The sequence below is a fragment of the Sapajus apella genome, unplaced genomic scaffold, assembly GCF_009761245.1.
Source record: "Sapajus apella isolate SASKATOON/1434 unplaced genomic scaffold, GSC_monkey_1.0 scaffold37, whole genome shotgun sequence".
Taxonomy (NCBI): Eukaryota; Metazoa; Chordata; class Mammalia; order Primates; family Cebidae; genus Sapajus; species Sapajus apella.
Window position 1 is genome coordinate 4326786 of NW_022436977.1, and position 14232 is coordinate 4341017.

Here is a 14232-nt window from a genome sequence, read left to right on the forward strand (position 1 = left end):
TATGCCTAAGCAACCCATCTTATATTGTCCGGGATTTCATATACACTAGATGACATTATTCCCTTATCACTTTTAATGCTGTAGTAATTTTTACAACCTGCAGTATATATATAGATCTTTATTATAACTTCTACTTGGGCATTTTTTATAAGAAGTCATTTTTTTTTTCTTTTGGCAGTTACATTGCTAAGGGCTTTGAGGATTTCCTTAATGCCGTCACTCGATGGGTGTGTGTTCTGAATTGTCATTTTCTGCTTTTGTGCAGTTTCTCCTGTTCCTATGAGCTTCGTTACCTGCTCATGAAGAATATGAGTCTTTGGAAGTCTGGATTGCAGGCAGCTCCAGTGATGCCCAGAGTCTTGTTAGGAGGGCATTCTTCTTGCCCTTGGCATGACAGATTTGAGATCCTGGTGCAGACTGAAGCTGAAACGAATTGCTGAGATGAGACCCCAAAGACAAAGAGACATGCAAGTAGCTAAGGGTTTCAAGGGGCAGTTTAATCATTGCTGACTTCAGGCTTCCTGCTTTGCAGAAATTCCTTCTGTAGCAGCAAAAGCTCCTTTTTAAAGAAGTTGTTAGAGCTTGAGGTAGATATGGTGGTGGGCTACAAAAGTCATTTCACCGTATTTAGTAATTTCCTTCAGGAAAGATGCTTTGATCTCTCCAGAGACATATGCACCCCTCCATGCACACAGCCACCCAGTTCCACTTCCTGCTACCTCTGTGCCCTTGAGCAAGGCAGTAACCTCTCTGAGCCTAAATGTCCTCCTCTGTTAAATACTAGAGGTATAACTTAGTCTATGTTATGAAGTGGTGGTAAGGATTAGAAACAAGGCTTGATTGGCCGGGTGTGGTGGCTCACACCTGTAATCCCAGCACTTTGGGAGGCTGAGGCGGGTGGATCACCTGAGGTCCGGAGTTTGAGACCGGCCTGGGCAACATGGTGAAACACTGTTTCTAGTAAAAATACAAAAAAAAAAAAAAAAAAGCCAGGCGTGGTAGCACACGCCAGTCCCAGCTACTCAGGAGGCTGAGGCTGGGAACTGCTTGAACCCAGGAGGTGGAGATTGCAGTGAGCCAAGATCGTGCCACCGCACTCCAGTCTGGGTGACGGAGCAAGACTCTGTCTCAAAAAAAAATAATAATAATAAAGAAATAAGGCTTGATTTAAAATTTAAGAAAAAGAGAGCACTAACAAGAACCTTAGTAAATTTTAGTTATTTTTGTTAACTTCTCCCTAGTAGATAGTGGAATCTAAGGCTTTGATTCGTGTTTAAAAATATGTGGCATTTAAAGTAGGGCATGTTTTTAAAAAATTCCTCCTTTGGAACAATAGTCTTCAGCTCTGCTCGCATATCAGATTCTGATTTGATTGGTCTGGTTGGAGCATAGGGATTAGTATTTTAATTTTATTGAGGTGTGATTTAAGCCAGCAAAGGATGCAAATTTTAAGTATGTGGCCTAATGAATTTTTACGTAGAAATACATCTGTATAGCCACCACCCATATCAAAATATAGGACATGTGCCGTCTGTATTTGCTCTCCAGATGATTCTAATGGGCAGCCAGGACTGAGAACCACAGCCCAGGCAGACGGTCATCCACATTAGATTTGACATCGGCTTTTCTTTCCTCTCCAAAATGTGCTGTGTGTTTTCATCTCTGTGTGCTCATGCTCTCCTTTACCATCATCTGTTTCACAGAACCCCTCCCCACCTCACCGGTTGCCCCTAGCATTTGCACACCTCTCTTTTGTTGCCCTGAACCCCTCACTGTACAGTAGTATAGTGAGTGGGTGGGCATCTGTCTTCTCCACAGATCTATGAGCAGGTCTAACACAAAGACTGGATTTCACTAGAGCTTCATGTCCCGGGGTCTGGCACATTAAGCATACATGAAATAAATGAGTCAACTCTGATAGAGCCCTGCTGTCCTTGCTGCCATTTACTTAATCCACAAGAAGTAACTGTGGTTGGGGACAGGGAAGGGGTATACCTAAGTTTATTGTGGCCCTCAAGGCCAACCTGGGGAGCCCTACTGGGGGAAGCCCTGATGGAGATTTGCCCCTGATGAGTGGCTGATGCCTGCAATCCCAGCACTCTGGGGGGCCAAGGCAGGCAGATGGATTGAGTACAGGAATTCCAGACTAGCCTAGGTAACATGACAAGACCCTGTCTGTGCAAAAACAAAACAAAACAAAACGTAACCAGACATTGTGATGCATGCCTGTGGTCCCAGCTACTCAGGAAGCTGAGGTGGGAGGATTGCTTGAGACCAGAAGTGGAGGTTGCAGTGAGCCAAGATTGCATCACTGTACCCCAGCCTGGGTGACAAAGCGAGACTCTGTCTCAAAAAGCGAAACAAACTAAAAAATGAAAGTTGCCCCTGAGAACTTCTCTGGGTAGCAGTCCTCCTTCTGGGTAAACTGGGGGCTTGTTCCTGCACCTTTGCTTGCACGACTGCTCCATGGCGGCCACCCCTCCTCCTCCTCCTCTATTAACTGAATCTTCCCGACTTCAACACCCAGCTCATGCTGTCATCCCATGTTCAACTTCCAAAAACTCTGACCCTCACGAATTCTTTTTTTATTTCCTCTTTATTTCGTTTTGCGCTTGAGGTCCGTATTGCAGGTCGCCCGGTGCAAGGCAGTCACGGCCATCTTTGTTTCACATGGCAGGGACTCAGCCTTAACACCTGCTTTGTCTGCCTCGGAAAAAATGAAGAAAATACTTGTTTCAGAAAACATTTGGGAGTTTTAAATGTGGATTTTGTTTCCTTTCTCACTTGTTTTTTTTTTGAAGGAAAAACAAATCATTCCTCCTCCCTATTTTGACAGGGGTAGTGTCACCCTTGGGAGAGTGTCACAGAAGGAAAACGTGATCCCCACCGTTGCCACCCCTGCTCCAGGTTCCTGAGCTGCTGTCTGACCTCTGGCTGAGGCTTTTTTCTCTTTCCCGTGGCAGAGTCGTCCTCTAACTCTCTGGGACCCGTGCCTAAATGACCTCATCTATGAAATGGAGATAGAGAGTCCTTTCTTTTTAAGTCCTCTATAAATACAAATAAGATTGAGAAAATCTGCTGAAGCTGGGTTTTTTAAAACCCACTTCCAAATCATGTTTGGATGTTTTCATTAATAGCCAGAGATGCAAAAGAACTCGCTCGTTATGCTGTAGTTTTGTTTCTCACCATGGAAAATAATCCCACTATGGCTCTTTGTGCCTTAGTTCACAGGCCTTTCCCGGGCTTTATCTTACGAGAGCCTCACAAGCATCCTGTGAAGCCGAGACACAGGGCAGGCCTGAAGGCTCAGTTGAGGTGCCACCTTCCTTAAGAAAACTTGAAACGCTGACATTCCCCCACCCCTGCTCTCTTTCATTTCCAATACTCTCTGCTTATCTTTTTTTTTTTTTTTTTTTTTGGAGACAGAGTCTCGCTTTATAACCCAGGCTGGAGTGCAGTCCACCTCCTGGGTTCAAGCAATTCTTCTGCCTTAGCCTCCCGAGTAGCTGGGATTACAGGCACATACCACCACACTTGACTAATTTTAGACGGGGTTTCACCGTGTTAGCCAGGATGGTCTCGATCTCCTGACCTCGTGATCTGCCCGCCTCCTCCTCCGAAAGTGCTGGGACTACAGGCTTGAGCCACTGTACCCAGCCCCTCTCTGCATATCTTCATTAATGTTCCCACCACGCAGTAGGAATGCAAGCAGATGTTTGCATGGCTGTTTCTTCCTACACTATGGACTCTGAGAGTAGAGACCATATTTTAGCATTTATCTGTAACTAATGCCCAGCACAGTACCTTGCTGTCAATCCCAGTACATCTTTGTTGAATGAATGAATGAATGAGGTTGCAGAGTTATCAAATGGAAGAGGGATTAGAATCCAGGTATCTTGAGCCCCAGCAATTTGAAGGTATTTAAGATAGTTCTTTTGTGTGTTTTTCTGGCTGTATACTTTTGAAGTCTTTATCTTTCTAGGTTAAAATATGTCTATGGTTATTGCATTTCGCAGGATCAAAAATTAAGAATACTTGCATTCTTTGATAAAGTGATGCTTCAAAATAGAAAATTTGGAATTTCAGAAGCTCCAGTACAGTAACTAACCTGAAATTATTGATTCATTTTCTTTCATCAGGGGATAACTTTGAAAGATTCAAATGATTTCAAAATCCAACTTTCAAATGTCAGAGAGAGAATTCCTCAAGCACATTTAGCAGTCAAAACAATTCTATAGTGTATAAAAGATGAAGGCATGGCACTTCGAAGTAAAGGTTACAGTTTGTATAGATGAGAAAAGGCCGAATATTTGATGGCAAAATATTTTTAGCAGGAAAGAATTTACTTTGGAAGGTACTTAGGCATATTAGATTAATACTAATGTACAAGTTCAGCAATTTATAGGCATGGAAAGAATTGGATTAAGGTAAAGAGTTCTTAATATCTACACATTAAAATGGAGAAAAATCTGTGAATGTGAACTTCATCAAATCATATTAGATAAACAATTATAAGAACGGAATCTTTGAATGATTTTTGTTTGGGTTTACTTCCTATCACTAACAGAATCTTTGTGCCTGCAAAGCTGGAGAGTTTTGTTTTAATCTGATTTGTTGGCTGAGGCAGTTTATGTTGTTAAAAAAAAAAAAAAAAGAAAAGAAAGAAAGAAAATAACTTTTAACATCCAGCTGCTTTTCTGAGAATTACCCATCTATGAAAAAAAATGTAGCACCATTAACATTTATGAGAAACAGACTTAACATTATCATAAATTATACAGTAAACTCTCTTGGACTGGGATGGAAAGGTGTGTGTTTGTCTTTGAAGCTGATGTATTTTGACAGCACACCAGGAGGCAGCTCGCTCTGAATAATGGGCAAGATGAGAGCCTCAGAGGAAAGAAATCACTCCCTTAAGTGAGCATAAACCAGATAGGGGGTAAATGAACTTCCCCACCTGGACACATTGCAATTTTAGAAGCACTGATCACACAAGAAGTTAGTGCTAGCAGGGACCTAGGAGCCATTTAGTTATATTTTTCTATTTACAAATGTGGAATCTGAGGCTCAGAAAAAAAAAAAGATTTCTCAGCTTCCTCTAGTATTTCAGGGTTAGAGCCGAGAAGAGAACTCACCCAGCACCCAGTCCAGCTCTCCCAGGTCCTAGGGAAGCCTCATCAGTGTTTTCAGCCTCTGCTTCTGCCCCCCTAAAATGAGCATATTACTTGAGCTTCATGCCCTCTCTAGTTTGAAAGTCTCACATTTCAATGGCATTTGTAATCATCTGGTTAAGTTCTCTATTTCACTACCTTGTTGAATCAGTCATCTCAAAGGAATGGCCACGTGGTCCAGGAATGGGGTGTCCGGTGATAGGTGAATATGCTGTGAGGTGCTTAGGGGAAGAGGAAATGTGGGGTCTTTAACTGCTGTTCCCTTAAATGTAGGGTAGCAGTAGGTTGTACTGTAGGCCAGTGGTACACATAGCCAAGCCCTATACTGTTTTGTCTACACCTAAAATCCAAAAATTGGGCTCACAGTTGGGGAGTAGGTCTGATAATTTGCTCAGGAGTCATCTCTTGGTTGCATCTAATTTAGTAATTTGCATTCCTGTATTCACCGTCTTCCTCCCAATGCCATCTATACCACAACTAAATCATTACCCCATTTTCAAAGCTAGTCTCCCTGCCATCCCAACTCATCTTGCCCCTCATTGCTAAAACGGTTCCTTTTGCATCCAGAACAGTGTTGTTTTTTTTTTTTTTTAAGTGTTAAGAGATCAAAAAATATGGGTTCCGATGGGACACCTTTACATTGCCTGGTCCACAGTGTTTCATTAATGGTGGATCTTTGACAATGAGCCACTCATCCAATTCATCTTGTCGCCTAGACACAGCCCACTATCTTCTACCCTACCCGTGTAGCTTTCTTCTCTGCCAGTACGAAACACAGCTCATGACTCACCTCCTAAAGGAAGCCCTCTGCCCTCTGGAGCTGAGCCTCCTCTTGTTCATTACTTCATGGCTTTTGGGCCCTTGGGTCCTCCTTGCAGTAATTTGCATTGACAATGACTGGATCATTCAGTTCTGGTGGCCACATTGTCAAGCCCTGTGCTTGGTTCAGAAAAATCGTGATGCTGAAATGGATCCTTCCCCTTCCCAAGGCTGTCTGTAGACAGCTTGAGTCCCTCAAAGCATGTGGTACCTTAACTGAGGCATTTTCCTTCCCAGGGCACTTCTCTGGGAAGGCAGTCTCTTGGAGACCGGTACCCTGTGAGGGAAAATGACCCTATTTACAATGCCATCTCTCTCTAATAAAGAGAAACCTCACTTCACTCTAATGCCACAAAAATGTGCTCTTGGCTTTCCTTGAGGGAGTCTGTTTTGGAAATTCCATGGTCAGAAGCAGCAGGGCTATGGCCAACAGGCCGTGTGGTGCAGTGTGTCCAGGATCCAGTGTCCCGTCTTTCAAGTTGGCCAGGCTCCTTTTAAAGCTAGTGGTTTGCTGAGAGACCTCATGTGTGTTTTCATTTTAAATGGTGCTCTTGAATGTGGCTGCTATTTGCATTTTTTTGGAATATCCATTACCCTTCATGGTGAAGCACCTCCCAGTAAACAGAGCCAAATTAAAGGACGTGTAAGCCAGCTCCTTCATGGGCTCTGGAGATATGAAAGAGAGCAGTGTCTTCACTGGACCACACTCAAGACTCTAAACCCATGGGTGCTGGGTCCCTGGGGTCCCCTAGGCTTCACTAGGGGTAGAGGAAGCCACAGACTCCTGCCACCAAATAGTGCCTACTGTACCAGCAACATGTTCTGCACTATTTTTCAAATAAATGTAGATGCTCCTGGGATTTATAAATATTTTTTAAAGTCCTGCTAAATAACTTGTCAGAGTTTTAAATGAATGGGCTAAATGCATAACTCTAACGATGCGAGAGTTTACATAATATTTTGATGTCATAAATGGGCTCCTACACCGTCTGGACAAAGAGGCAACATACGAAGGCCCTGGGGGTTGTCTTGACCACGTCTGTGTGGGCAGATATTGGTTGGGACTCTAAATCCGAAGGGGTGCACTTACTTGGGCTGATTGAAATGACAAGAACAAATTATAGGGATGGCCATCCGTGATGCAATGCCAATTATATAACCAATTTCATCAGCGTGGGTTAGAGCCCAGTATCTTGCTAAACCATTCTGCAGGTTTAGCATTCATCTGTAGCACTTTTACGTAAGGAATCTCTGACTCCAAATACTTGCAGAAAAGGGACAGTAAGTTCTTTCATGCAACAGGGGTAAATATTAATGCCCAATTTATTGCAGTCACAGCAATAAACATTTTAGTAAATATGGATACCGTAAAGAAATCTGTATGAGAAACCAGGCCTAACAACACTGCATTTTTCTGCTAAAGATCATGTTAACATAGGTTTTTGGTTTTTTTTCTCTCCGCCCGTTTTTCATGGAATAGATGCTAATGGGACAAGTGTTTTAAAGCTAAAACTTACCTGGGCTTTAAATGAGTTTGGAAGTGCCTGCCAGCTGAGGGGTAAAGCTGAAATTTCACCCGTTTGTCGCTTACTGCAGTTTGCTTGGGTTTTGGGGGAGAGGGATGAGATGACATTGGATAGGCAAAGCAGTGACATCAGTCTCCTGGCGTTTAAAAAAAAGTCTCTCCAGTTTCCTCTGTGGTGAGCCAAATTTTCAGTTTCACAGTTAAGTCTAAACTTAAAGCTTTGTTGGCTGAAATAAGAACTTTGCGGAATGACATTTCTGTTTTCAGGGCTTCTGTTGAGACCATATTGCTGGCGTAGGAATTTAGCTTCATGGGACAGGAGACAGTTTCCGCTCTAGTGAGTAATGTTCCCCTATTTCAGATGGAAAAACATTGAAAATCATGATTTTGGCCCTTGAAGAACAGCTATTCGTGGCTGCCATGGTTAACTCTGTCTCTAGCTTTGCTTTGGCAACGAAGGTCGATTTACCACAATAACAGGGACTTTGATTTTATGGCGCTTGACATCTTAAAAGTTGCTGGAGTGTTTCACAAATTGGTAAGTAGACCAGACCAAATATGCTGACTTCTGAGCAGTGATCTCAAGAAAACGTGAGGATGCGTATATACATGTGTGCGCGCGCGCGCGTGTGTGTGTGTGTGTGTGTGTGTGTGTGTCTTGAATTATAAAAAACAGGCTCAGGAACGTCCTAGCCAGACATTTTAGGACCCCGTCTATAAAATGTAGACCTGGGAATAACCACAAGCATTGGCGGCACCTGGTTTAGGAAGGGCTATTCCAGCCCTTTTGCTTTCCTCAAGAGAACCTGACCGAGGCCCTCATGAGCTACTTTGTCACTTCCCAACATATTGTCCTGCTGAGCGAAAGAACATTCTTTGTGGCGGTAAAGAACCTCCCATATGACTTTTATGTTCCCTGCTGTCCCCAGAATCAAAGTTCAGGTCCTAAGCCTGGGAGGCAGGGCCTCCATCTGTGTCCTGGCCCCCATCTCCTGTTCTGGTCTTAATTCCTGCATCTCTGGAGGCAGTTAGGCTTTAGTTCGAAACGTCTATACAAATCACTTCATGCTTACTTCAAAGCAAATGCAGCATTTCGGTACTAACTGGGAGCCGAACACTTACCTTGTAAGGTTAGATTAAGGTGTACATTTAATGAGCCAGAGGCACAAACTCTTACCTATTCCAGGGGGCTACTCACAGCAGGAGCCAGTGCAGCGCCACTCAGCAGAGCTGTCCCCAGGGTTGTGAAGAAGGGGCCTGCAGCAAGCCTGGGTTGTGCCAAACCTGGGAAGCCAGTGCTTTCTGTTTCCCTGCCCATTCATCCTTGTCCCTGGACTCACATCGCCATTCCTGAAGAACTTGCAGGGCAATATTATGCCTACCACTTAAAGGGGACATTGACAAGCCTGACTAAGGCCCAGCAAGGCCACATCCACGTCCAGGAGGAGACAGACAGTAGAGTTGGTGCCCCGCTGTCCCAGAATGGCATCTGACTCCTGTCTGCCTGTGCTCTTGAAGCCCATTCCCCCGAGGGGCACTCTCACCTCCTATTTAATATCCTTCGTCTGTCTGGGAATGATTTTCACAAATCAGTGTCCCTGCAGGTAGTTGGAAGGAACAAATGAGATAATTCCCACCATGTTCTTAGCACAGAGCCTGGCTTGCGGTAAGTGTTCAATAAATGTTAGCTGCTGTTATTATCGTGATTACTCACCTGCTCTGTGCTCTACAGAGCGTTAAATACGCATGGCACCCTACGTAAACCCTTTACTTCCTGGCCGCCGCCTTTCTCTTTGCCTCAAAACGTCCTTTCTTCTGTCTTTGCCTCCAAACCATCCCCATCCTGTTCAGCTTTGCTCAAATGCCACGCCCCCTGGGGGAGCCTTTTCAGATTGCTTCCTGCTTCCCTTTCCCAGGCTGGAAACGTGCATGCTCTCCTGCTCTCCCTCTTCCCTGCCCCATGCTACTTTACCTTTCCTAGAGCAAGGCTTCTCAGACTTTCTGTGGTCAAGAACCGGCCCCATTTCCCCCAGTCCATCATGGTTCAATACTTTATAAAGTACAATGAGAAAGAAAAAGGCAGTGAAAAATACAAGCTCCATTTTTATGTATTACAGTTAATAGACACTAAATGATACAATCACATATATGGGCAAGCTTTTGAAGGCCTACTCTCAGTTTCTGTACTTCTCTTGCCTCAGCAATGACCAATTTGAGGACCAGCATCAGTTCATGGAGCACACTGGGAATAGTGCAGTTACATTATCCCCGTCTTCACGGGCACAGTTACTCGGGTACATGTCTAACTCAGTGAACCCAGCCTTCCACACCTGGCGGGAGGCTTTATACATACAGGGTTGTGTGATAAATTAGTTGAATTGAATGAATGAATGAATGAATAAATGCACAATAAATATTAATTGAATTGAATGAATGAATAAATGATTGACTTGCTAAGCATATTTAAAACTCATAGACCTTAGGAAGAATTTTTCTTAATGAATGGCATGCCAAAGGGATTATAACTTTTTTTATCTTTGCCTTTTATAAAATTCACTCATTTGCGTTGCATATTAGACCAATTCTTTTTCCTTAGTTTTTAAAACATTTTTTATTTTCCATCTCTGCTAGCTAAATGGAGATAAGGTTTATACTTTCATAAAAATAAGGGCATACTTGATAAATATGTTAGGAAATAAGATAGGTGAGAATCTTAAGAAAACCCATACCTTATGCTTTAGGAAGAATCAGTATTTCTGAAATGAATAATTGCAAATTAAAGAGCAGAAGAAAGAGATTATATACTTATATGTATATTAACTTGACAAGAACAGTTACCACTCAAGAACCATATTGAATTACAAAAAGTAAACGTTTATTTTGTAGTATTGCCATCAATCACCAAATCAATATTATTTGAAAAGAAAATCTCCCTACCAAGGTTTTTTTCCTCCTTGAGGAATGCAGTGGTAATTCTCAGACTCGCGGCAAAGGAACCAGTGCACCAGAAAGCATGCCTTCCTTTAATCACTGTGTCTGTCTCAACCAAACACAAAACCCAGCCCTACCTCTAGAACTACTTAACAAAGGTTTTGAGATTTGTGGATAAGCTATACACATTCTTCTCCAGAAATCACACACTGCTGTTGTTCCTTCACTTTAAAAAGAGAAAATAAAATAAAATTGAGACCTGCAAACCATTCAGCCTTCTTCATTTTATTGTGTCACTATCTCTGGTTCACTTTACTGCAGACTTTCAGACTCACAATAATCTCTCCTTTTTGGGGGGGAGGTGTACACTGCATAGTCATTCAGGCTGCAGACATTTATGGAAGTCTCCTGTGTGTGAAGCAGGAATGCAGAAGAAAACAAAACACAAGGAAACAAACATCTAGACACATGTAGCTGACAGTTACTGCACAAGTCCAGGAGCTCTGCATTCATGGGGAAGAAGTACAGTGCATGCGGAGTATAGGGATTGCGTTGTGGACGCTGATCCAGGTGGAGGACAAGGAGGTCAGGGAAGGTTAGCACAGGGAAGTGACATTTAAGGTCCGACGTGAAGGATGAGTAGAAATTTACCAGGGTAAGTAGTGGGGGAGGAGAGTTCCAGGGCTTGTGGAAAACTCTATAACCATCAGCACTCAACAGCTTGTGGCTTTTGTCTACCAGCACGTGGGGTTATAAAATAGAATGCAGTGTGACTCATAAATTGACTTAGGTGGGAGTTTCTTATTTTCCCAGTCACAGAATTAAATACATGTCATATAATCATGCATTGCTTATCAACAATGATACTTTCTAAGAGATGTATTGTTAAGCAGTTTCTTTGTTGGGGTAACATAATAGAGTTACTTACACAACCCTAGATGCTATAGTCTACTACACTACCAAACCTAGATGCTGTAGTCAGAATAGCCTGTTGCTCTCAGGCTACAAACCTGTACAACATGTCATTGTACTGAAAACTACAGGTGATTATAACACAGTGGTAAACATTTGTGTATCTAAACATAGAAAAAGTACAGTAAGAAGGAGCCATATAACAGATTAAAAAATGGTACACCTGTATAGGACAGTTATCATGAATGAAACTTGCAGGACTGGAATTTGCTCTGAGTGAGTCAGTGAGTGAGTCGTGAATGGAAGGCGAGGATTCCAGACGTCATTGTACACCTCTGTAGACTCTATAAGAACTGTACACTTAGGCTGTACTAAAATACACACTTTTTTCCCTGTCTTCAGTAATAAACTTAGCTTATTACAACGTTTTTTACCTTGTAAACTTTTAAATTATTTTTAACTTTTTGACTCATTTGTAATAACACTTAACTTAAAAAACACATTATATAGCCGCATGCAAGTATTTTCTTTATATCTTTATTATATAAAGTTTTTGGATTAAATCTTTTTTTTTTTTTTTTCCCCTTTAAACTTTTTTGTTTAAAACTGAGACACAGGCCAGGCACAGTGGCTTACGCTTGTAATCCCAGCACTTTGGGAAGCTGAGGTGGGCAGATCACTGAGGTTAGGTGTTGGAGACCAGCATGGCCAACATGGTGAAATGCTGTCTCTACTAAAAGTACACAAATTAGCTGGGCGTGATGGCTGGCACCTGTAATCCCAGCTACTTAGGACGCTGAAGCAGAAGAATTGCTTGAACCCGGGAGGCAGAAGTTGCAGTGAACGGAGATCATGTCACTGTACTCCAGCCTGGGCGACAAGAGCGAGACTCCCTTTCAAAAAAAAATAAAAATAAAAAATTACTAAGACACAAACACATGTGTGAGCCTTGGCCTACGCAGGGCCAGGATCATCAATATCACTGTCTTCCACCTCCACATCTTGTCACACTGGCAGGTTTTCAGGGGCAATGACATGCATGGAGCTGTCCTCTGCTGTGGTAACCGAGCCTTCTTCTGGAATGCCTCTGGAAGGACCTGCCTGAGGCTGTTTTACATTAACATTAAAAAAGAGTACATTCTAAAGTAACAATATAAAGCATCTAACGGTAAATACACGAACCAGTAACATGGTCATTTAATATCATTATCATGGATTAGACATTGTACATAATTCTCCGTGTACTTTTATACAACTGGCAGTGCAATAGGTTTATTTACACCAGCATCACCACAGATGTGATTAACTCATTGCCATGAGACATTCTGATGGCTACATCCCTAGGCAGTAGGAGTTTTTTAGTTTCATTATAATCCTGTGTGACCACTGTCCTATTTGCTCCATCGTGGACCAAAATGTCTTTACGGGGCACATGACTGTAATAAATCCCTCACAGGTACATACTAGCAGTTACAATGTGATAGGTATTGTTCCTGTGGATCAAGCTTCTAGATACTGTAATCATGCCCATTTACCAATGGGGAAACTGAGGCACTGGGAGGCTAAATAACTTGCCAAGGTGACATAGCAAGGAAATAACGTGGTTAGGATGGAGCATTAGGCAGTCTTCCAGAGTCCATGCTTTTAGCAAGCATACTATTCTGCATGTGCCACAGGCAAAAGCGTCTTAGATTTCTTTTTAGGTTTGTAGTTTCTAATACAGTGCTAAGTAAATCAGCTCCCAGTAAATGCTTACTGTTTAATCAGGTTAGATTTAGCTATTCCATTGCCAAAGGGTCTTTACTTAATTGAAAACAAGATGGGCTGGAGGAGGGTGTGCTGGCTGAACCACATCATAACAGAGGCAGTGAGGTGTCGACTGAAACCACCTGGTTTCAAATCTCTAGGTGTCATTTTGCCAATACCAGGATAAATCCCATGGCGTTTATGGGAGAACTAACTTTCATTCATTTACCAAATTTTTGTTGGGTGGCTACAGTGTGCTACCCATTGTTCTAAGTTACAAGGACTCAGTAGTGAACCAAACAGACAAAACCCTACCCTTGTGCATCTTACATCTTGGTTACATAACAATACACGTAACATGCTTAGAACGGTGCTTATGGTACTGGTTAATTTTTTTGAGACGGAGTCTCGCTCCGTCACCAGGCTGGAGTGCAATGGCATGATCTACTTCACTGCAACCTCTGCCTCCTGGGATCAAGCAATTCTCATGCCTCAGCCTCCCGAGTAGTTGGAATTACAGCTACGCACCACCACACCTGGCTAATTTTTGTGTTTTTAGCAGAGACGGGGTTTCACCATGTTGGCCAGGATGGTGTCAGCCTCCTGACCTCCTGATCCGCCTGCCCCAGCCTCCCAAAGTGCTAGGATTACAGGCATGAGACTGTGCACCTGGCCTGTTGTTATTATACGGTGCTGCTGGTTAGTGCTTTCTGCAGACAGTATTGGCGCCTTCCTAATTTTTTGGTAGGGTGTGTCAACTGACATGCCAAAACAGAGTTTGTAGTTGGTGATGGCAAATTAGATGATAAAAGGCAATTATGGCTGTTTGGAGGTCTCCAAAATGACCACTGTTGAATTAATCATACAATAAAAGTTGGCTTTAGGTTTTAAGATAGCCAGTGTGTTTTACTCTGGCTTAGAGTAATAGTTTTGATACTGTGCATCTTAGTGGTAGTGTTTTAGTAGTAACAAAGGTCTACAAACTTTTCTGTAAACGGTCATGTAGTATATGTTTTAGTACTTGCAGGCAATGTCTTTTTTACAACGACCCAACTCTGCCTGCTGCTGTAAGAATAAAGGAGCCATAGGTAATATGTCAACAAATAGGGATAGCTGTGATTCCGATGA

At 42.6% G+C, this 14232-nt stretch overlaps 1 protein-coding gene and 1 long non-coding RNA gene across 2 annotated transcripts in view; both read left to right on the top strand.

Annotated features, from left to right (window-relative positions):
* The window catches only part of LOC116564535, a 28703-nt gene extending 17249 nt beyond the window's left edge, over positions 1-11454 (top strand). Inside the window, exon 3 of the long non-coding RNA XR_004274950.1 lies at positions 7471-11454. This is a non-coding gene — a long non-coding RNA (uncharacterized LOC116564535). The remainder of the gene's footprint in view (positions 1-7470) is intronic.
* The window catches only part of RORA (RAR related orphan receptor A), a 737001-nt gene that overhangs the window by 108467 nt on the left and 614302 nt on the right, over positions 1-14232 (top strand). The window lies entirely within an intron of this gene.